At 48.6% G+C, this 22,679-nt stretch overlaps 1 protein-coding gene across 3 annotated transcripts in view; it reads right to left on the bottom strand.

Moving 5' to 3' along the window:
• The window catches only part of ZBTB17 (zinc finger and BTB domain containing 17), a 30,858-nt gene that overhangs the window by 6,427 nt on the left and 1,752 nt on the right, over positions 1 to 22,679 (bottom strand). For all 3 annotated transcript variants that reach the window (XM_081255952.1, XM_081255950.1, XM_081255951.1), the window contains exon 2: positions 22,084 to 22,170. The gene's annotated coding sequence lies outside the window, so the exon portion shown is untranslated. The remainder of the gene's footprint in view (positions 1 to 22,083; positions 22,171 to 22,679) is intronic.

Below are 22,679 nucleotides of genomic sequence, written 5' to 3'. Positions count from 1 at the left end.
AAACCAAATCCACAAAGGGCAGGTGCCTCTGCAGGCCCAGACCGACCAGGGGGCTGGCTTCTAGATTCCTGTGCTGACTGGTCAGGAAAGTTCCAAAACCCAAAAAGCATGGAGGGACCAACACAAAACAGCCACCTTTGTGCCTTGCCAGGTAATGACATTAAAGAATCAAAAACCAGGCACACACAAAACACTGATTACTGTCAGCATTTCAAAAAAAAAAAAAAAGACATGGTCGCCTAACTTTTTTTTTTTTACAAAAAGAATGCATGACGTAATCTTAGACTAAAAGACAGATCTTTCTCGACTGGATAGATTTGGCTTCGTGAAAACCTTTCTATTTTGTTCTTATTTTTCTCAGTTTGTCACGTACAGGTGAAATATGCGCTTGGGAAGGCAGACATTTCATCATCCAGCATCTCAGGAGTCAGCCCCCCTCCCGCTGCACCCACAGGGGTCTGTGCAGGTTCCCTTGTCCTCGGCAAAGCCTGGCCCTGGGGGGTGAGGATCCATCTCTCTCCCACTTCCCCCACCTCTGATTCATGGGCTCAGGGAACTACACAAGAGCTGGTGAGTCTTCTGCGTCCAGAAACCTCTCTAGGCTGTCCCTCGAGAAACAATGAACTCTGATCCTGAGCCCAGGAGTTGCTGGCCTGGCTGCAGTTTCTCTGTCAAAGGCCTCACTTGCTGCCTGGAAATTCCACAACTGTCTCAAGTAAAAATGCTCACAAAAACTCCATGGCCTGGTGCCAAATCATCCTGAACTGCACAAGCCAGGACTAAGTAAGTATCTAAAACGGCTCTCCCCTCCCCCTCAACACCACACCAGAGTCAGTCTCAGGATTGGCATTTTCTAGGGAAAAGAAGCAGACTCTCCTTTCAAGAAAGAGCCAATTTCTAAGTAAACGTCAGTGCCCACTCCTGGGACCACATTACATAGATCCAACCGGGCTGGGCTGTCACACCCTGGCCTGGAATCTGATAAGTGACAGTGGTTTCTCTTCCAGTTCCTTCTAGAACCTTTCCTCTGAGGCCTGGGTCTGCTCAGAGCTGCCCTAGGAGGCTTCTGGGCAGGTGAGCATGACCCTGGGAGGCTCTCGGCCTCCAGGTTTCAGCAGCCACTCACTGGCTCCAGCTGTTCCCCTGTTACATCAGCCTCTTGGGGCTGAGTCACCGCGCTGCAGCTCTGGAGCTGCAGTGACCATGTATGGCCGTCTAGCTGTGATGAGACATAACGAAAGCCACGCCCCCGCCCACGTGGCTTAGCCAGCACAGATCGGCTTTGAAGGATGCAAAGCCCACCCACCCATGGTGTCTGGAAACTTTTCGTAAGTGGAAGGGTGTATTTGCTGAACTGGGAGAAGTCACCGAGTAGGTGGGTAGGGCTCCATCAAGTAAGGGGGGACAGGCAGTGGCAACAGGCCGTGTGCCATGGGGTGCCAGCCCCTGAGTCCCTGAGTTCAAAGTTGCTGCTGTTAGAGACTTGAAAACACCCTCTGTCTCCGTCCAGTGTCCCCAGGACTGTCCTTTGGTCCCAGCCTCCACACACAAGCTCCCAGCCAGAGGCACAGCTTCTTGGACCGCTCAGATCATAAGTGGCTGAGGCTCAAGCTCTTAGGTATAAGCAGGGGAGAGCCGGAAGCCAGGCCCAGCGTCAAGAGGTCAGGCGCAAGGCGGCTGGGCCCTCTGCGTCTGCTGAACAACCTGCTTGGTGACAAACCAGCCGGCACAGCACGGAGCTGCCGGAGCAAAGGCTGCTACTGACCAGGACACTCCATAAAGGCATCCTCCTCTAGGTCTTCAGTCCCTAGAAAAAGCAAGTTCTCATTCGTGACCTCAAGGGATGCAAGGGAGAAGTTCAGCTGTTCTGTTCCTGAGCAGGTCAAAGCTAAAACAGAGAAGTTTTGGAGGACATGGAAAAGAACCAGTGTACAGCCTGTAGGGTTAAACAGGCAGGCTGGGCACTTAGGCCTAGGACCTAAAGGGGGTACACACAGGCTTAAGGTGTAAATGGAACCAAAGGCAGGTGGTAAGGAGAGGCCTGGGCCAAACCGACCTGAGCTGTCTTCTCTCTGCTGTGGAAAAAGCCACGTGAGCAGACAAATGTGTGCACGTGTGCATGGGCAGCCCCTGAGCTCCCATCACCAGTTCACCCTCTTTGTCCTCAGGTGAAATACCCCCCAGGTGCAGAAAGGGAGGGCCCACCAGGGCCCGCAGGTGCCTTCTCAACCAGCTGCAGAATAATCCCCTTCAGAACTTTCCAATCAGATCCAAACTCTTCCCTCCTGGCAGTGGGCCTGGCTCCCTCACCTTCACCAGGAGCCAACCCAAGGACTGAACTGGGAGGAAGAACCTCCCAGGCTCAGAAACAACTGGGGAGCACTGGCTGAGCACCCATGCCCTGCGTGCCCCCCCGCCCCCCCCCCCAGAGGTACAGATTTGTTCCCAGGCCCCTGGGCTGGAGCCTGCTGAGAGCAGAACCCTCCAGCCAGAAAGCGATCTGACTTACTGGGAAGATAAACATGAGAAAAGACTCCTGGCCAACAGGGTGGAAGGGACCTGCCAGCCCCAAGTGGTTACTGGCCTTGCCTGGGACCAAGGCCGAGAGGAGCCCAGGGGGTGGGGGGTGGGGTGGGGGGCGGGACACGTTGGGGCGGGGTGCACTCACTTCCAGAGGCCTTGGGAGAAGGCTGGTACAGGTCCCTGCGAGAGGGTGGGCGGTGGCCCAGCACCCCAGACCCTCCCCGCCCCACACACGGGGGAGCAGCTGCACGCCATGAGTAATGTTTTCCACCCAAAGCTAACTGCAGTGTTCTGATGCGAGACGCCCGCCCAGAAGTGGGCTCCGCCCCAAATGTGGGTGTCGGGAGAACACCAGAGGCTTCTGGAATCCCTCTGAAGCCTCCAAAGCTGTTCCAACAAGAGAAACAGTCCTCAAAGGGCATCTATTCTGACAAAATCAAAGAAAGAAATGGACGAGAGAGAAAACACCCGAAGATAAAAGGGAAGGAGGAAGCAGGGAAGGATGGGGGAAGTAGGGAGAGGAACCAGCAGGAAGGAAAAAGGGGAAAAAGGCCATCCCCACCAACAGATAAACAGCGCTAAAACATGCACTCACAGGCCCCATCTTGTGCCCGGCCCCCCCAGGGGGTGTGAGGGCCCTTGCGGGGCTTGCCGAGCGCTAAATGGTGTCACTTGTCAGCAGCACCGTGGATTTTATAATCGCACAGCCCCCAGGGGCAGTGGAGCTCAGAGCCCCCAGGCTGTGGTCCAGTGCTCACCCACTCACCTCCCCCAGCTGCCTGCCTGCTACGAAGCTCCAACAGCCCCTCTCTTCTCCCCAAGACGGTGCGGTGAGCCGGTGAGGGGCACCTCCAGACCTAGGTGAACTGTTATTCTAGAATGAGCATGCAGTCCTCTGACTGTCTCCTGTCTCCTCTTTTATACTCTACAGTGAAAGGAACCCACCAGGATCTGGCCAAGCTTAGAGGGGACCAGGAAAAGAGGGGAGCGCGTGGGGCAGGATGCACCTGCCTGGGCCACACAGAGGGACATGGGGGCCCCAGGGGCGGGCGGCGATGTGGGAGCCGCGTCCCCAGTGCACGCAAGGAGGGGGCATCGTCTGAGGAGACCCGAACACAGTAACAAGATCAGCAGCCAGCCCGCTGCTCGTTACCCGCGGCAGGGATCGAGTGCGGTTCTGCCGGCCCACCCGTGGTGTGCGGTGCCCCTCCGCTAAGCACGAGAGTGGGGTCCCTTCCTCCTCGTTTCATCTTGCTTCAAGGGTGCTACGTGTGGGCCTTAGTTAAAGCTGCTTCTAAGAAAGACCCCCAAAACTTAGCACAACAGAAAACTCACACAGAACTAGACCGCAGAGCCCATCGAGCCCAAAGCCCTCGTGTTTCCAACCAACTCCGGCCTGCGAGCGGGCACCTTCCATGACACGGCCGTCTGCTCGGTCCATATCCCTGACTGACGGGGCAGACCTCGGTGTCAGAGGTGGGATGCTCCCCTGAGGACAAGTAGCCTAGCTGGACACAAGCCCTGGCCAGCCTCACAAGGAATTCATTTGGGAACGAAAACGTGAGAGACCTGGGGAAGCCCCGCAGTGTGGATGCAAACAGGCAACCCAGACATGGATGTGCGGGCACCGTGGGCGCAGTCTCTGAGGACGGCCGCCAACAATTCCTCCCATCTGACCACACCTGCCGTGAGACTCCAGCTGAACCTGGGTGGCCCTGGGATGACTGACCAACGGGATGCAGTGACTCTGTGCCAGTTCCAGCCCTGGCCCTTAAGAGGTCTGGAAGATTCTGCTTTGCTTTCTTGGAACCCGGCCACCCCACGGCAGGGATGGCCGGGCGCTCCTGTTGGGGGGAGAGGACACATGGAGGGGCCCTGGAGGAGACACCAATGTGCACGGGCCCCCTGAAGAAGAGCTGAGATGCCCCAGCTGACAGCACCAGGGCTCCAGCCCAGCCACCGGCTGAATGCTGGCACACGAGTGACCTCAACACCTTGTAGAACAAAAACAACTGCCCAGTCGACCCACAAAATGGGGAGAAATAATAAACCGCTGATGGTTAAAGATACTAAGTTTCGAGGTGGTTTGCTTACAGCAAGAGATAACTGATACAGATGGTAAAACTGTAAAGAAAAGGGGATGATTAACAAAATATTTCAGGGTAACAATTCTCTCTGGGTGGGAGGAAGAGCAATTAGGGTCTTCTGAGATCCTGGGAGTGCTGTATTTCTTTATTGGGATACACCTAGATTTATTATTTAAACTAAATATGTGCATTTCATATACCTTTATACGGGAACATTTTTCAAAATTTAACAAAATTTGTAACAAGAAAAAAGTGAGGTAAAAGTGCCACACTCAATCCGTGCAGAGATGGGATGTTTCCAACCATGTTCCCAGACGCTCTGGCCAGGGCTGCCCTGAGGAGGGGAAAGAGCCGCAAAGGCGGACAGGAGTGAGGGGCGGTGGAGCGCCGGAGAAAACACAATCCATCTCACTTGCCTTTCGGATCCAAAACATCCACACACACACTGCTGCCGCGAGAAAAGTTTCTCCCTGGGTCATGAAATCCACTCTGCTCAATTCAACAAAACCTGATTCCCAGATCCCCACAGTAACAACAAAATGGCATTTATGGAGGGTCTTCAGCACGCCAAGCAGCACGGCACCACGTGTGGCACAGTCCAATCACCTAAACACTAAGAGCATGGCTACACCGGGCCCCAAGCTCCGCCCTGCCGCCCCCAGCAGTTAGGACCACGCAGGCAGCAGAGCCTCTGGGGCCAAGGCCAAGTAGGCTCACCTCCAGGTCCTGCCTCCTACCACACCCGCCAGTGACCCACAGCAAAGCTCTCCTCTGGCACAGTGGAGCCAGGGGGACTACTTCCCACGTTCTTTACAGGATTAAGCTAGGTAACGTAAGCTAAGGGCCTGCCCAGTGCCTGGCACATGGTAAGCACTCAGCAAACGACTGCTACCAGGAAGCAGAGATGCTGACTCTCTATTTTTTTTAGGCCAAAGACTACATCAGATGGTTTCTACATATCCTTTTACGCTGGGCACCTCGGGTGTACTCAAAAACTACTTGGCTGGGCTTCCCTGGTGGCGCAGTGGTTGGGAGTCCGCCTGCCGATGCAGGGGACACGGGTTCGTGCCCCAGTCCGGGAGGATTCCACATGCCGCGGAGCGGCTGGGCCCGTGAGCCATGGCCGCTGAGCCTGCGCGTCCGGAGCCTGTGCTCCGCAACGGGAGAGGCCGCAACGGTGAGGGGCCCGCGTACCGCAAAAACAAAACAAAACAAAACAAAAACTACTTGGTGACTTGAACCTTGTTTAGATGTTGTAATCACAACCCATTATTCCTTCTAAATGCAGTCTGGAAAAATCCCGGAGCCCAATTAACATGAAGAGACGGGGGGCACTGGGCAAGAACCACTCAGAGCGATTTTCTCTGTCAGGGAAGCACTTTATATTGAACAACTGTTCCATAAACCCCAAGGGTGCTCCTGGCTGAAGGCTGGAGCGCCTGCCCAGAGCTCTAAGTGGGTCCACAGAGCAACGCTCCATCTCAGAGTCCAATGGGCACCTGTCAAACATGAAATATTGCCCAGGTTATTAGCAAGCGCTGAACTGCATGCATTTCCAAACTGCCGCACAGAGGGAAACCATTAGCTAGGAAACAACTGGCCACCACCAGGAGACGCCCTCCAACCTTGATGAACAACGGTCCCCAGCTCCCGGAACATGCTGTGCCAGCTGCAGGCCTGGGCAGGAGACAGCCATCCAAGGGCCTCGAGGCACCTGAGAGCGGGTGACAGGGATCAGCGTTCCTGACTTTCCAGAAATACTGGTGGCTCGTGTACATAACCTGGCACACACAAACTCAGGCCAAGGGAACGGAAGTTCCCGGCAGGCCAGCCCTGCGAACATGACAGCAACCCGCTCAACTCCACCAACCCACCTGCTGTGTCAACCCGTCCCTCTTCAGCGCAACGTGGCAGAGAAGCAAACATCAACAAAACCAGCCGGACTGGAACTTTCCTCCTTGCCCAGCAAACACAGCTCTTATAGTAAGCTTGTGTTTCTCCAACTTTTAAAGTCCATTTCCACCTTGTAGAAACACACAAACCTGACTCAGCCCTTCCCGACAGCCCCAAACGCTTCATCTTCTCCTGAATAGTGGCCCCCACCCTAAAAAAGCACTGCTTCCTTCTACAGGATGCTCCCTGCCAAGACTTAGTACCGTTTGCTTTGTTGAAGTTTGTGTTATAAAAAACAATGACTTTTTTCTAAATCTAAAAATAATGTCTGAATATAAAATTAAACTGTGCTATTGACTTTGCTTTTCAAACTAAACAACTTGTACTATCTCTAAATTTAACCACACTTTTGAAGAGGGACTGGACATCCCTTTCCTTGACCCCCGATGGACCCCACTGCTCTAGGAACGTGGCTGAGCGGGAAGGCTGGCTGGCCCTGAAGAAAGTGTGTCCTGTACCCCAGCACCTGTGCCAGTTTAGAACCCATCATGCTAGTACTTGCTCTGGGGACTCTTGAAGCTTGACACGGGATAAATCAAGGGCCTTGCTACCAAAAAGACAAAACCAGAACATGTGGCACTGGCATGGGGTCTGATCATTCTCCCAACGTCCCCCCTGCTCTCCTCTGCCCAGTACTGCCTGAGTGGTGGTGGCACATGGACACAGCCTGAAATTATACTGGTAGGTGGACTCCCCTACCAAGTTTAATAACCTCATTGCTGGGCAGGCCGACTTCTTGTTTCTTCCTTACAGCTGTTTACAGCACCTACCCTAGGACTTTGCCCTCAAATCAAGTTGGGGTACAGGCCTGCTATAGAACGAGTTCCTGGCCTTGTTGAATATGACCAACTCAAGGTCAAAATATTCTGTGGACCCTCATGAAATGATCATTGTACTTTGGGTGCTTGTTAAGTGAAAAAATATAGACAAAAACCACTATGAAAAATGAATTTCCCGTCTATTAATCACAACAGCATTAATATGTATTTGAGAAACAGTTCTATGTAAGTGAATGATAAATCTCCCCTAATATACAGAAGATCTGTGGTGTGATACAGCTGCACAACTACTCATACTTACTGCATTCCCCCTAGGGGTCCTCAGTCCATAAATTAAGAAACAGATATAAACAAAGACCAAGGAATTTCTCAAACATTTAATGAGTGCCTACTCTGTGCTCACCTTAGGGACAGGATTCTCACTTTGAGCCTAGCGGGGAAGACAGGCAATAAATCAATATAATACATAATGTCACATACTAAGTGCTGTGAAGAAAACCAAAGCAAGCCGAGGCAGAGGCTATTAACTATCTAAGAGAAGGGTCAAGGAGGACCTCTCTTGAGGAGGTGACATTTAAACAAAGACCAGAATGAAGAGTGAGCCATGCTACCATAAGCCCAGGGACCGTTACAGTAGGTACAAGGTAGAGCAAATGCAAAGGTCCTGAGACAGGTGTGACCTTGGCAAAAGGGGCCGGCGTGCCTGAAAAGGAGGAAGCGAGTGAGAGGATGAGAAGCGCTGAGGTCGGCAGCAGGAGAGGCTGAGATCACTCAGGGTTTTAGAGGCCAGTTAGGCTTTGGAGTTCTAAATATGCTGGGGCGCCCTAGGAGGGTTGAGAGCAGAAGAGTGACTGCAAGGGGGCAAGCGTGGACATAGGAACACCAGGAAAGAAGCAAGAGAGGGAGGTGGCCTCCACCAAGGTGGAGGTGGAAAGAAGTAGTCAGATGAGGGATATGTTTTGGTGGAGCCAACATATGGCTGATCAAGTAGATGCGGGTTTTGAGAAAAGAAAGGAGTCAAGGGCTTCCCTGGTGGTGCAGTGGTTGAGAGTCCGCCTGCCGATGCAGGGGACACGGGTTCGTGCCCCGGTCCGGGAGGATCCCACATGCCGCGGAGCGGCTGGGCCCGTGAGCCATGGCCGCTGAGCCTGCGCGTCCGGAGCCTGTGCTCCGCAACGGGAGAGGCCACAACAGTGAGAGGCCCGCATACCGCAAAAAAAAAAAAAAAAAAAAAAGGAGTCAAGGATGACACCCAAATTTTTAGCCTGAGAAACCTGGCCAAGTGGCAGTGCCACTTACTGAGGTGAGGAGTGATTGTGGGAGCAAAGGTTTAGTGGGAGGAAAGCAAGAGTTCTGTTTTGGCCAATTACAGTTGAGATGTCAACAGCAGAGATGGTTGAACAGATCTCTTCACTTCCTTCTGGTCTTTGCCACAAGACGGAATGGGACCACCCTGGGAGAGATTACTGTACAAAGAAGAGACAAGACCTATGGACCCAGACTCAAAGCCCATGCATTTGAATCCTGGCTCCAATATTACCAAGGGGGGCTCAAGCAAGCTTCCCTGAGTTCTAGATTGCTCACCCATTAAATTGGAGAACCACCATATACACAACGGCTCTGAGGATTAAAGAAGATAAATAACAGGGAGTATTGCACAAATCCTGGCAAAAGTAGAATTAGATATTTTTTCTCTAACAAAGTCTGTGACTGATACACAGTGAGACAAACAAGGAAACAATGAATTAATTAAAACAAACCAGGTTATCCCAGTGAAGTCCCTTTACCAGTGAATCGCATGGCTCCTTTCGGACAAGGCAGCTGGTCAAGGCCTCGGGAAGGCAGCTGGAGACCAAAGCAGCCACACTCTAGTCCAACGTGACAAAAAGCACGTGGACCGTGTCCCTACCCGGCTTCAAACGTCTGCTGTCAGGCCCTTGTGATTGTGTGACTTCGGGCAGAAAGCCTGGGAAGAATCACCCACTCAAGTCAAATATAGATGGATTCGGGGTCCAATCTTTGCATGTGGTGGGCTGAGGGGACAGGGGAGTGGACAGGACTTTCAGGTCAACTGCAGAGCACTGCCCAGCGCGGGGGCCCTGCTGGGAGCTGGCAGCTCCCGGGGGAGTAAGGCCAAGGCTGTGTGGGCACCCACGCTCGAGGACCTTCCCCCGGAGAGAAAGACCCAGACTGTCACTACCCACCGATGAGAGCTGAAAGGTGCCACCGAGTGCCAACCTGGAAGGAAGTGGCGCCTAGTACATCTAAAAACACACGAACCAAGGCAGGAAGGGCGTCCAGGTAAAGATCAGCACAAGCAACGGTGTGGATGCACGACAAAGAGTGGTGTGCACGCCTGGGGACTGGGCCGGGGGAGAACAGCACGCTTCACATCATGAGATTAACAAACGAGTGGAAAAAGTGGTGAGAAATGCAGCTGGAGGGACAGGCTGGAGGCCCCACCTATCATACCAGGACTTAGCTTCATCCCCAGCTGATGGGAGTCATGCCAGGGGTTTAAGCAAGGGAAAGCCACGGTTAGGCTCACATTTCTGAAAGGTCACTCTGGCTGCATGAGTAAGGAGAACAGGCTGAAGGGGCAAGAGCAGAAGCAGAAAAACAACTCAGGAAGTCCCGCGGCGCTGGACCCTCAGGACGTGAAGAATGGGACGACGTCACCCCCCGCTGGCACCAGGAGGATGTGGCTGGTGCCCAGAATCCAACACAATTACTGTGGATCTTTCTGAGCAGCCTGTGCGAGCGGCCCTCCTGCTGAATATTATAACGTCCTTTGAAGGTTTTAAGTACCTCTTCCTCGAGTGCCTCAACGTCCCTTAATATTTAGTACCCAACCGTTCCTGGGAGAAGCTGGGCCATGATGCTCGTCCAAACCCACATCCCAGGCTGAGAATTCCTACCTCTTACTCACGTTTCAAAGAAAACGCCCACATCTCAAGAAAGTGGTAACGGGGATCCCCTCAGAGCAGCAGGGGAAGGGTGGAAAGGACTTACACTTTTCACTCTGTATCCTTTCTGGATTTTTTGTTCGTTTGTTTTGTTTTACCATTTGTAAATGTTATCTATTAAAATATTAAAACTGAGAAAGTAAAACGAGGAGGGAAGGAGAGAAGAAAGAAAAAAGAGAGAAAAAAAGAAAATGTCCACGACGTCAGAGTTTCTTTGTTTCTATTCACCGTAAAACCTTTCAGACATTTTCTACAAGACTTGGTGACTGAAAACTTCTCAACAGGAAAAATTTCTCATAAGGGAAATGGAAAATTATGATAATTTGCACAAAGAATGTGTCACTCGGGAAAACATGATGAGCAAAAATTCCTTAAGGGGACAAAATGGAAAATCCCCTAGAGGAGCAGCTGGTAGCCTTTTCCAGACCCAGATGAACCCCTCCGACACTTCGAAGGCACTGAAGGCCTCTCCTGGGAGAGTCACACACACTCAGGGGGCTGACTGACTCCCCACACCCGGTTAAAACCCCTGCCTTGGAATCCAGCCAAAGCTGGTTAAGTCCCTCAGGCAAGAGTACTTAAATCTCTGCACCTCCATTTCCTTTCTGTAAAATGCAGATGATGATAAAAGTTTCCACTTCACAGAGCTGCCGCTGATCATCATCATTCTTATATGACTACATATAAACCCATGCCAGCAACATCGATCTATTACAGGAAAACGGGGAACCCAATGCTCTCCTCCTGGCCCTACCTTCTAAAAATGGAGGTAAAATCTCATCAGTAACCCAGGCACCCACGACAGATAAAGCTTCAACCTGAAAAAAGGTCAGGAAAAGGCCCTGCAAACTGCAATGCTTATTCCACTCAACCGTAACCATAAGGCAAGGCAGAGGTGCTTTGTACTTGAAGGCAAAAGCTACCTTCTTTTTTTTAATTTAAAAAATTTATTTATTTATTTATTTATGGCTGTGTTGGGTCTTCGTTGCTGTGTGCGGGCTTCAGGTGCGGCGAGCAGGGGCTACTCTTCGTTGTGGTGCGCGGGCTTCTCATTGCGGTGGCTTCTCTTGTTGTGGAGCACGGGCTCTAGGCACACAGGCTTCAGTAGTTGTGGCTCGTGGGCTCTAGAGAGCAGGCTCAGTAGTTGTGGCGCACGGGCTTAGTTGCTCCGTGGCATGTGGGATCTTCCCGGACCAGGGATTGAACCCATATCCCCTGCACTGGCAGGTGGATTCTTAACCACTGCGCCACCAGGGAAGTCCCGCTAACTTCTTTCTACAAAGAACATGATGATTTTGGAGGAGCAACGAGGCTTTCATTGAGGAAGAGAATAGACTATACCAAGTCCAAAGGAAGGATGAGTTGTCCCATGGTATTAGTTAAGATCAAGAATCCAAAGCAAAAGAGAAAAGTAGGTTGAATACTAATTATGAGGAGGTAGACGTATATGGACTTCAATGTAGCATATGCTTTTCATGTGACTGTCTTTTTCTGGGTTTGTTTCCTCATTACGATTAGTAACTGTGAAGGTCCCTTCTACTGTTAAGATTTAATAAATGTTGAGTAACTGATTTCATTAATAAGATTATAAATGCATGCATTTGAAGTGTAACAGACACCATGTGAATGACAATAAAAATGAGATATTTATCTAGCATTTAGCAGAGTTTTTTTATTTCATCTAAAACTTTCCCTATATTGGAAATCTTAAGATTTCCAACTATGAACATGAACTATATAGGACATGAACATCAACTACGAACTGTATACAAATATCTATGAACTATATAAGCCAACATCAAGTCGTACATTTACTATTCCAAATAGGATTAAACTAAAGTTAATATTCTGTAAAACTTGACTGGGCAAAACTAAATGTGTAAGAGGATATTTTAGAGGAATATTCTAAGAGACCTCAAAAACTTAAGATAGGCCTGGAGAGAAAGTGGTCAAGAATTCAACGTCTCAATTTCCAAGGATTTCTTAAAACTGTGAGGCTACTCAAATCCAGATGCTGAGTGTCGCTCCAGAAGACAGTGTTTGGACAGCAGCCCTGGGAGGATTAGAAGCAGCTCAGGCCCCAGCGCCGGCCCTTGAAGAAACAGCGCTGCGGACCTCCTGCCCCTCCCACCCACCACCTGCAGCGGCGTGAGGCCTTTTAATGGATGACTTGCAATCCTGGAGGTTTTTCAGCCAGCTATTTTGAAGTGCAAGCTTCTGAGAGAAACTTGGAAACCACCCTAAGTGCTGCCTGGTTCTAGGGCAGGCAGGCTGAGAGACAAAGACACAGAGAAAGAAAGAGAGAGAGAGAGAGAGAGAGAGCACCCGCACGGCCATGTAAGGAAGCCTGCCAGCCCCAAGGGGCTGCTTATGGGGACTAGGGTGGAGAAGTGAGGGTACACAAACTTAATTCTTAGGGGTATGAAAGACTGGTCAGAAACCTAAATGTTCTGTTTCATTCACATTTCTACCCTTATCTTCTCAACTTCCCAAATGCAAATATAAATTGGGGGAAACTGTTTACAGCCTATATGCAAAATAAGGGTTAATAGTCCTGATATATCAAAGGCTCTTAAAATTAATCAACAATGAAAACGTACATCCACACAAAACCTTTAGACAAGTGTTCACAGCAGCGTTATTCATAATAGTCAAAAGGTCAAAACAGCCCAAATGTCTCTCAACTAATGAATGGATAAATAAAACGTGGTATATCCATACAATAGAGTATTATTTGACAATAAGAAAAGTACTGATATGTGCTACAACCTGAATGAACCTTGAAAATATTATGCTACGTGAAAGAAGCCAGCCACAAAAGGCTACAAGTTGCGTGATTCCCTTTATATGAAATGCCCAGAACAGGCAAATCCATAATGATAGAAAGTGCTTGCCTAGGTCTGGGGGAGATAGAGGTAAATGGGGAGTGACTGCTAATGGGCTGCGGGTTCCTTCTGGGGACAATGAAGATGTTCTGGTGGTGACGGCTGCACAACTCTGTGAATAAACTAAAAGCCATTGAACTGAACACTTAAAATAGGTGAATTGTATGGTATGAGACTGTCTCAATAAAGCTGTTATTAAAATTAAACAACAAGAAAAAATCTCCCAACAGAAAAATGAGTCAGAGAAATGAACAGGCAATTCACAAAAGAAGAAATACGAGTGGTCAATATACTCGATACAGAAAAAAGATGTTCAACCTCACTAATAATCAAAGAAATATGAATAAGTACAAGTTACCACTTCCAGTTTCAAACTGGCAAAGACTGAAGAGACTGAGTTTCCACTGTAGGTCAGTGTATGTCCCCAGCGAGCAAGGAGCAGAAGGCAGTACACTGGGTCAGACCTGTCAATACCGATGTAAGTTCTAAATACATTCATTGGTTAGGTACAAATAAATGCTTGGATGTAAGTAACTGATCAGACAGTCCCATACAGAGGCTACAGTTTCCCAGCCTGATGGGGTATTACCCAGCTGTAAGGAAATCGTGAGTCCTGGTAAAGGACTGTGGGTGGGACTGTGGGACTGCATCTAGATAAAACAGTCTTGCTAATAATAAGTCCTGCCATGCTAAACGCTTGAGGGGAGGTTACTGCCAAGAGAAATAGTAGGCTCGCTGTTTCCCAAGGGCAGCGACCTGTGGAGAGCACACGTCTAACAGGGGCCACTAAGGGAGTAACTGGAGTAGCTGCCGTGGCAACCTGCCTGCAAAGTGTTTCATATATACATGCTACCTCATCCACACCCACAACAGTCCTCTGGGAAGGTATTAATATGATCACCCCCATTGTGCAGATGAGCAAAATGAGGCTTAGAGGGGTTGTCATCTGACCCAGGTCTCAACGACATGCCCAGATTCAAGGCCAAAGTCCACCACACTCTACAAGCTGTCCTCTTTTCACTTTAAACAAGGACAAAACCTCCGTGGACAGACACGGAATTCTGGGTTCACCAGGTCCTTAGTCTGTCCCAAAAGGGCAAATTCTCTGTCATTAATTGGCACTTACCAACTCCCTTTCCTCATACTAATCAGTGTCACAAAACATGTTATAAAAAAAAGTCAGGGGCTTCCCTGGTGGCGCAGTGGTTGAGAGTCCGCCTGCCGATGCAGGGGACATGGGTTCGTGCCCCGGTCCGGGAGGATCCCACATGCCGCGGAGCGGCTGGGCCCGTGGGCCATGGCCGCTGAGCCTGCGCGTCCGGAGTCTGTGCTCCACAACGGGAGAGGCCACAGCAGTGAGAGGCCCGCGTACCACAAAAAAAAAAAAAAAAAAAAAAAAAAAAGTCAGAAGTGAACATTGCTAAGTCTTAGTTCTAACCTGCAGAGTTTGTTGCTGCCAAATGAAACACAAAATTGAAACTCTGAAGCATCTTAATTTCTGGAAGCAGGGCACACCAGGTACCCTGGCTGGCTCTCATTACAAACGGCTACAAATACTGAAGAAAAATTGTTTGACATCTTTTAAAATGCATCGAAGAACTGGCAAGTCAGTAAGGAATACTGACAGATGAAACAAACTTAAGCAAAGGCTGGAATCCAGAGAGCAAGTGGAGCTATAAGGGTGGGCCGTGAGGGCGTTTGCAGAACTGAGCAAACTCGAGTTCTCTCCCTGCCGCCAAGAAGGGAGGTCTCTCGGGAGGGCCCTCCAGAATAAAGCTGGCCCCAAAGGGTTATATCTTAGTGGAAAGAAGATGGCACAGAAAAAGCCTATATGAAATCTTGGCACCAAATGGAGGGGTATAAAATTCTCCCTGGGAGAATCTGTAACCGTTAGATGGCCCCCAAATGGACTACAGCCCAAATTCACACATTATAAAAGGTACACTTCAGGTAGCTAAAAAGTGATCCCAGAATGAAAGTATTAAATGCAAGAAGGAGTGAGGACCAACTAAAGTAGTAAGTAAGAAATAAGTAAATCTAAACAAATACTGAACAAATGACGTCTTCTAAAATTGAAAAAGAACATACACACCTACAGAATAAAAGTTGAGGAGGGACTGTTAGGAATTAAAGTGAATTAAGGTCCTAACTGCTTGAGAGTAAAGTGTAAAGACACTGACTAATGTTAGAATTTGGTAAGTTATGTAAATTGAGAGATATACCATATTCATGGATCAGAAGATCAATATCATAAAAATGTCAACTCTATCCAAATTGATATGTAATAAATTCAATTCTAATAAAATTCAAAGCAATTCTAATAAAAGACTCCAACAATTTTTATGAATTTGATAAGCACAATCTAAAATGAAGATGGAAAAGCAAAGGGCCAAAGCTTTACCAGATACCAAGAATTATTATATGAAAACTTAGAAATTAAGTCAGTGTGATACTGGCACACAGATAGAGAATAGATGGTAAAGAGGCCAGAAATAGACCCATACATTTGTGGACACCTGATGTATGATAATGGTTACTGGTGACATTAAAGACCCACAAGAAAGGGATATATTTTTTCAACAAATAGTACTGGGACAAGCTGATGTACTTATTTTAAAAAAAGGAAGAAGAAATTAGCTCCTTATCTCACACTGTACACAAAACTAATTATAAACAGACTAAAGAACTTAATGTAAAAGGCAAAATCATAAAATGTTTGGAAGACAGTATATGGGGGAATACCTTTATAAACTTGAAGTAGGAACTTCTTAAAAAGAAACAAAAAGTGTTATTAAAAAATTGATAAATGACATTAAAATTAAGAATTTCTGTTCATTGGGGACTTCTCTGGTGGTGCAGTGGTTAAGAATCTGCCTGCCAATACAGGGGACACAGGTTCGTGCCCTGGTCCAGGAGGATCCCACATGCCATGGAGCAACTAAGCCCATGAGCCACAACTACTGAGCCTGCATGCCACATCTACTGAAGCCCGCGCGCCTAGCGCCTGTGCTCCACAACAAAAGAAGCCACCGCAATGAGAAGCCCACACACCACAACAAAGACCCAACGCAGCCAAATAAATAATTAATTTAAAAAAAAAAGAATTTCTTTTCATTAAAAAAAAAAAAGCTAGAGTGACAAGACAAGCCACAAACTGGAAGTGGATAATTACAACACATCTAACTGACAAAGGATTAGTATCAAAACAAAAAACAAGAAAAAATGTCTACATATAAATAAAAAGAAAAACAATTCAATTTAAAAAAATGAGCAAAAGATTTAAGCATGCCGCGGAGTGGCTAGGCCCGTGAGCCATGGCCGCTGAGCCTGTGCGTCCGGAGCCTGTGCTCCGCAATGGGAGAGGCCACAACAGTGAGAGGCCCGCATACCGCACAAAAAAAAAAGATTTAAGCAGTTGTTTCAGAGAAGCTGAAACCTGAATGATCCATTAATGCATGAAAAGATGCTCAACACACTAATAATCATGAAAATGCAAATCAAAACTATGAGGGGGCTTCCCTCGTGGCGCAGTGGTTAAGAATCCACCTGCCAACGCAGGGGACACAGGTTCGATCCCTGGTCTGGGAAGATCCCACATGCCGCGGAGCAACTAAGCCTGTGCACCACAGCTACTGAGCCTGTGCTCTAGAGCCCATGAGCCACAACTACTGAAGCCCCGGCGCCTAGAGCCCGTGCTCCACAACAAAAGAAGCCACCGCAGTGAGAAGCCCGCATACCACGAGGAAGACTAGCCCCTGCTCACCGCAACTAGAGAGAGCCCGCGTGCAGCAACGAAGACCCAATGCAGCCAAAAATAAATAAACAAAATAAATTTATTAAAAAAGAAAAAACCATACAAGGTATCACTGACCTTCCAACAGGTTAGTAAAAATTTTTAAATGTGATAATACCATTGTTTGGAGGATGTGAAGCAAACAGAATTGTCAGTTGAAGTGTAAACTGGGGAAACCACTTTGGAAACGATTTGGTATTATTTGGTCAAATTGAAGATGCACGCACCCTGTGATCCAGTCCTCCTCCCAGGGATGTACCCTGAGAGGCTGTACACGTGTGTCCCAGGAATGGTCACAGCATCACTGTCTGTCTCAGCAAAATACTGGAAACAAATCAAATGTCCACCAACAATAGAATGGATATGTTCTCATACAATGGAACATAATTCATCAGTGAAAATGAAATACACCTATATGTAACATGGATTAATCTCAAGAACATATGTTAAGGAAAAAATTTAGATCACTGAAAAATAACAAAATGATTTATTTAGTTCAAAAACATGTCAAATTAAACAATACATTGCTTAGCAATACAAACACATGTGGTAAAACTATAAAGAAAAGCTAGAGGTGGGAATTCCCTGGCGGTCCAGTGGTTAGGACTCAGAACTTTCACTGCTGTGGCCCAGGTTCAATCCCTGGTCAGGGAACTAAAATCCCCCAAGCAGGCTCAGCAGGGCCAAAAAAAAAAAAAGTAAAAAAAAGAAAAGCAAGAGAATGATAAAAGCCAAATTCAGTGATTAGGTGGGGGTGGGAATGGGACAGGATCAGGGAGGGGCACTCCAAAGGTAATGGTAACATTCTTTTTTGTAAACTGGGTGATGGGTACATGGGTGTTCCGTGTATCCTTTTCCTTTATATGGTACAGTATCCTTTTGTATCTACTCAATATTTAAAAAGACAATTTACAAAATTAAACCATGTTCCTTCTGACTTTAAGCAATGATTTGAAGCATTAACTTGGGCAGCTGACTGAGTTACACTAAACCAGGAAAGTCCCTGACAGGGGCCCACCCAGCCCTGAGACTATAGTAATGAGAAGTGCTTCACCACCCTGGCTCCGAAGCCGTGGAGAGATACAACTTCCCACTGAACCCTGGAGCCTTCCCTTCAGGACAGGAAAATTACTGCTTAGATTAATCGGCCAGTACAGGAAGTAGCGCGGGTGGGGTAGGGAGAACAGGTTCTGCTGCCAGACCTTTTAAGACCAGAAGCTGAGTATGTTTTTGATGTTACAATGAACCCACCAAGCCTCCCTTCGGGCTAGGTCCCTACTCTCAGCTGGAATTGCCGCCTCTGAGCCTCTGCATTCTGCGGTTTAGACATGAGTGAACAACTCTCAATTCTAACCATGCCCTTTGCTTCCTTCCTTTGAAGCTCAAGGCTGATCTCTCCAATTCATAACAAGCAGCTTTGAATGGAAGAGCCCATGCTCTGGTTTTCTGTACGTATCTGTGACTACATTATTGAGGTCAACCTTAATTGGTCCTTGGACTGTTGAGCTACTGACACCCATGAGGACCTCCGAGAGTGCCAGGCACCTATGCTGACACTCAACACACACATCTGCAGCAAATGCTGAAAGCACTCGGTGCTAAAATGCCTACTCTTTGTGACCTCTCTGATTTCAATCATTTAAATATGTGGCCAGCAAAAGAGGTAGATTATGGTCTCCAGGACAATATGCTTTGTGCATAAAATGTACTGGGAGTTTTTCATTTCCTCTAAGGTTGGGGTCCCTCCCTTTTGTGGTGTCTGTCACCCTGCCAGACACCATGTCTGAGTACCTCCGTGCCACCCACGCGGAACCATCTTGGGGGAATTCCAGGACAGGAGAGAGTGGGCCACCTTCTCTCTTCTATGGCAAACTGTTAAAACTGAAGCTCCACCCACAGAGGCTGCCCTTTCAGTGTTCTAAATGGAAGGTTCAGTATATGTGCAACAAAATCAAGCCATGTGGCACTTAAAAATGGTCTTCCCTATATATACATACAGACATATATATGCACAGAAGAGCCCGGGCACGACACGCAAACTCTGTTAATAGTTATCTGGGAGGGGAACCGGGTCAGGCGTGGGAGGGTGACTTACTTTCCCCAGTACTTTTGTTAGAACCTTCTGATTTGGGACCTCGTGCACGTATTCCTGTCCTAAACACTTTTTCCTTCCTCAGCTCTGCGCACCTTCTTTCTTGACCCTCACAGGTCAACCTCTCCAAACACATAAGAATGCTAGTTATCAGTTATGGAGTCAAGGACTTGACTAAGCACTTTACATGCATTACCTCATTAATAATTCCACCCAATAAAGTTACTCTGAGGTCATCATTATCTCCACTTCACACCCGAGGAAGTGGAGGCTTAAGAGAGGTCAAGTACTTTGCCCAAAGGCACACAGCTAGTAAGTACAAGGACCAGCTCAGGTATGCTTGGCTTAGAAGTTCATGCCTCTAACCAGCACCCTGTACCTCAGGGGTTCTTAGCTGGGGGCAATTTTGCCCCAGGAGATGTACAGCCTCCTCTGGAGACATTTTCAGCTGCCATAGTTGGAGGTAGGTGGGGGCTACTGGCATCGGTGGGCAGAGGTCAGGGATGCTACTTGCATCCTGAAGTGCACAGGACGGCCCCCAAGACAAAGACTCGCTAAGCCCCAAATGGCAATAATGTCAACATTGAGAAACCCTGCTCTACTGGAAAAAGAAAGACAGAGAAACTATCTCTGACCTAGACTCTCAGAGTTTAGGTCACAGTTCACCACGTCCACATCCCATATTACACCCGAACACCAAATAAACCATTGGGTTGTCCTCTCTTCATTAATAGCATGCCAAGCCCTCATCACACTGGAGGTCTCTCCAGCCCCACTGGCCGATCATCCATTCATCCAACAATGTTTATTGAGCATCAACTGCGTGCCAGGAAATGACCTACACAGTGGGAATACCAGGAGAAATAAGACCCTGTCTCTGCCCACGAGCTACTGGTGGTCTCACAGGGAGACGGGCAAGAAAACCTATGATCATCATAGGAGGTAAGAATGTACTCCGAGGGGCTTCCCTGGTGGCGCAGTGGTTAAGAATCCGCCTGCCAATGCAGGGGAGATGGGTTCGAGCCCTGGTCCAAGAAGATCCCACATGCTGCGGAGCAACTAAGCCCGTGCGCCACAACTACTGAGCCTGCGCTCTAGAGCCCGTGAGCCACAGCTACTGAGCCCACGCGCCACAACTACTGAAGCTGCGTGTCTAGAGCCCGTGCTCCGCAACAAGAGAAGCCACCTCAATGAGAAGCCCGCGCACCACACAAAGAGTAGCCCCCACTTGCGGCAACTAGAGAGAGGCCACACACAGCAACAAAGACCCAACGCAGCCAAAAAAAAAAAAGTACTGCAAGGTCATTGCAGGATGCTAAGAAATCACAGAGGAGCGGCTCCAAACTCAGCTGGGGTGGGGGTGCAGGGGTGGGTAGGACTGGGAGAAGGTTTCCCAGAAGCATTTGAGCTTGAAAGAGTTAAGCAGGCAGAGGGAATCCTTTCCTTCCCAAAGGACCCCTCACCAGAGCTTTCAGAGTATTATGGTCTCTGAGAATCCAGGTTGACAACTTTAATTAGCACGTTGGTGGAACTCCTGAGAAAAACAGGGAGTGCACAGAGCAGTCCTTGACCCTCTGAGTACAACCTGGATAATTCCTGCCTCGAGAGGACAGACCGCAACCTGGCTTCCCTATCGGTCTGGGCGTTCTTCAACTGCAATCCTAACGTGTCTCTCTGGCTTCGAACCACCCCACCCCTTGCAGCAGGAGGCAACTGACATGTTCACAGAAGATCCCATGAATTACATGCTCGACCTCACATAATTCTCAAAACAGTTCTCTGAAGTAAACATTGTTATCCCTACTTTACAGATGAGGAAACTGAGGAACAGGAATGAAGTAACTGACCCTCAGGACAGAGAGCCACTAACCAGGGAAGCAGGGATTCACACCCAACTCCAGAGTCCTTGCCGCCTCTATCTGAGGGGACCTTTATAGTTATCAATACAAAACATGTCATGTACTCTGAATCTTCACCACCTCAGTACAGCCTTCCAACGTCAGTCATCCTCCTTCTGTACACCACACACTTTTGAACAGGTATCTGTGGCGTTTCTTGTGTTGTACTGTGATCACCCATGTGGCTAAGAGCTCCTTGCTCCCAGGATCCAGTCTCACTTATCTTCACAGCCCGAGCCTCCAGCGCAGTGTCTGACATGTCAGGCACAGAAAACACTGAACGAGTAAGCAAGCCTGGACTCCCTGGGCCCAAGCAACACAACTACCCAAAGCTAGGGGAGCCTGCCTTGGGGACCCAGAGGCCTGGGAAACATACCCCGCCCTCTTTCACCAGTGCAGTGGACTTCCCTTGGGCTGGGCCCAACCCCCAAAGCCAGCGATCCAGTCACACTGGGGACAGAGCAGGTTCTGTCAGCCAGCTTTCTCTCTAGCACTGGAATAGTCGTGATTCCTCCTTTGGTTGTACACCAGATGCTTGTGTTTGGGGACACGTACCAAAATATGTATCTCTAAACATTAGAACCTTAAAAGGAATGAGCGTGCGCTCCCCACTCTGTCTTTCCCTCTCTGCCAGACAGAGTGCATCCATGATGGCAGGAGCTAGAGCAGCCAGCTTAGTCCATGAGATGGAAGCCTGGGTTTGAGCAAGAAGAGCCACATGATCAACGAAACCCTGTGTCTGGATAACTTCATGGAACAGAGTGAGCTGCCCTGACCAGCTCTGGACTGCCTACTTCCAGTCTGTGAAGGAGTGAGGAATAAATTTCTATTTCCTTTCAGCCACTGTATTTTGGAGCATTTTGGTTTGTACTTACTTAAAACAAGGTGTGAACACTGCCCAGGGATTAACCTAGCATGATCTTTGTTAGTAAAACGACAATAATATTATCAACATTCTCCCAACCAAACTAACTAGGATTTTGTCATTACTGTATAATTGTAAAGAAAAAGCTATCTTGAAAGGGTGATTTGAATCACATTGAGCCTAGAGAAGGACAAACAAACTGACCCCCTGGTCTGTTTCATCTTCGAGTATTACAGACATACCTCAGATTTCCAAGTAGCCCAGGCTACTCTGTTCTGACAGTTTGTCTGGGGCAACTCCAGCTTGGCGCTCCTCCTCCAGCTCATTACCTGAATCGAAGACCAAGTGGAAAAATCTGATGAGAAACTGTAGGGTACCTGCTCCCTAAGAGCTGCCCTTTCATCCACCAAACACAGGCAAATGCAGAGCACAGAGCCTGGCACAAAGTGTTAAATTGGATTGTTACTGGCCTGCTGCATGCCAGACCCTGTGCTGGACACCTGAGACACAAAGATCAATAAACCCAGTCCCATTCCCTACACTCAGGAACGCCTGCTGACCGAAAGACATAACACGAGGTCGACAAGCAAAAGCAATGAGGCTGTGTCCAAGTATTATTACTATAGCGTTAGCATTCCTCTGGGATGTCCCAGACACCGTGCTTCTCATTCCAGACCCTCACCCAGGTGACACATCCCTGCCCACAACTTTAGTGACCTTCGTTGGATGCTAGGTCACCACTGGGCAGCTCCACTTGAACGTTTTACAGGCACCTACTCTCAACATGTTCAAAACGAAATTTATCTTCCCTCCTCAGACCTGCTCCCCATCCTGCCCC

The sequence above is a fragment of the Mesoplodon bidens genome, assembly GCF_964165515.1.
Source record: "Mesoplodon bidens genome assembly, chromosome: 2".
In the NCBI taxonomy this organism is placed as follows: domain Eukaryota; kingdom Metazoa; phylum Chordata; class Mammalia; order Artiodactyla; family Ziphiidae; genus Mesoplodon; species Mesoplodon bidens.
Note: the sequence above shows the minus strand (reverse complement) of the source record. Positions and strands in the feature narration are given on the sequence as shown.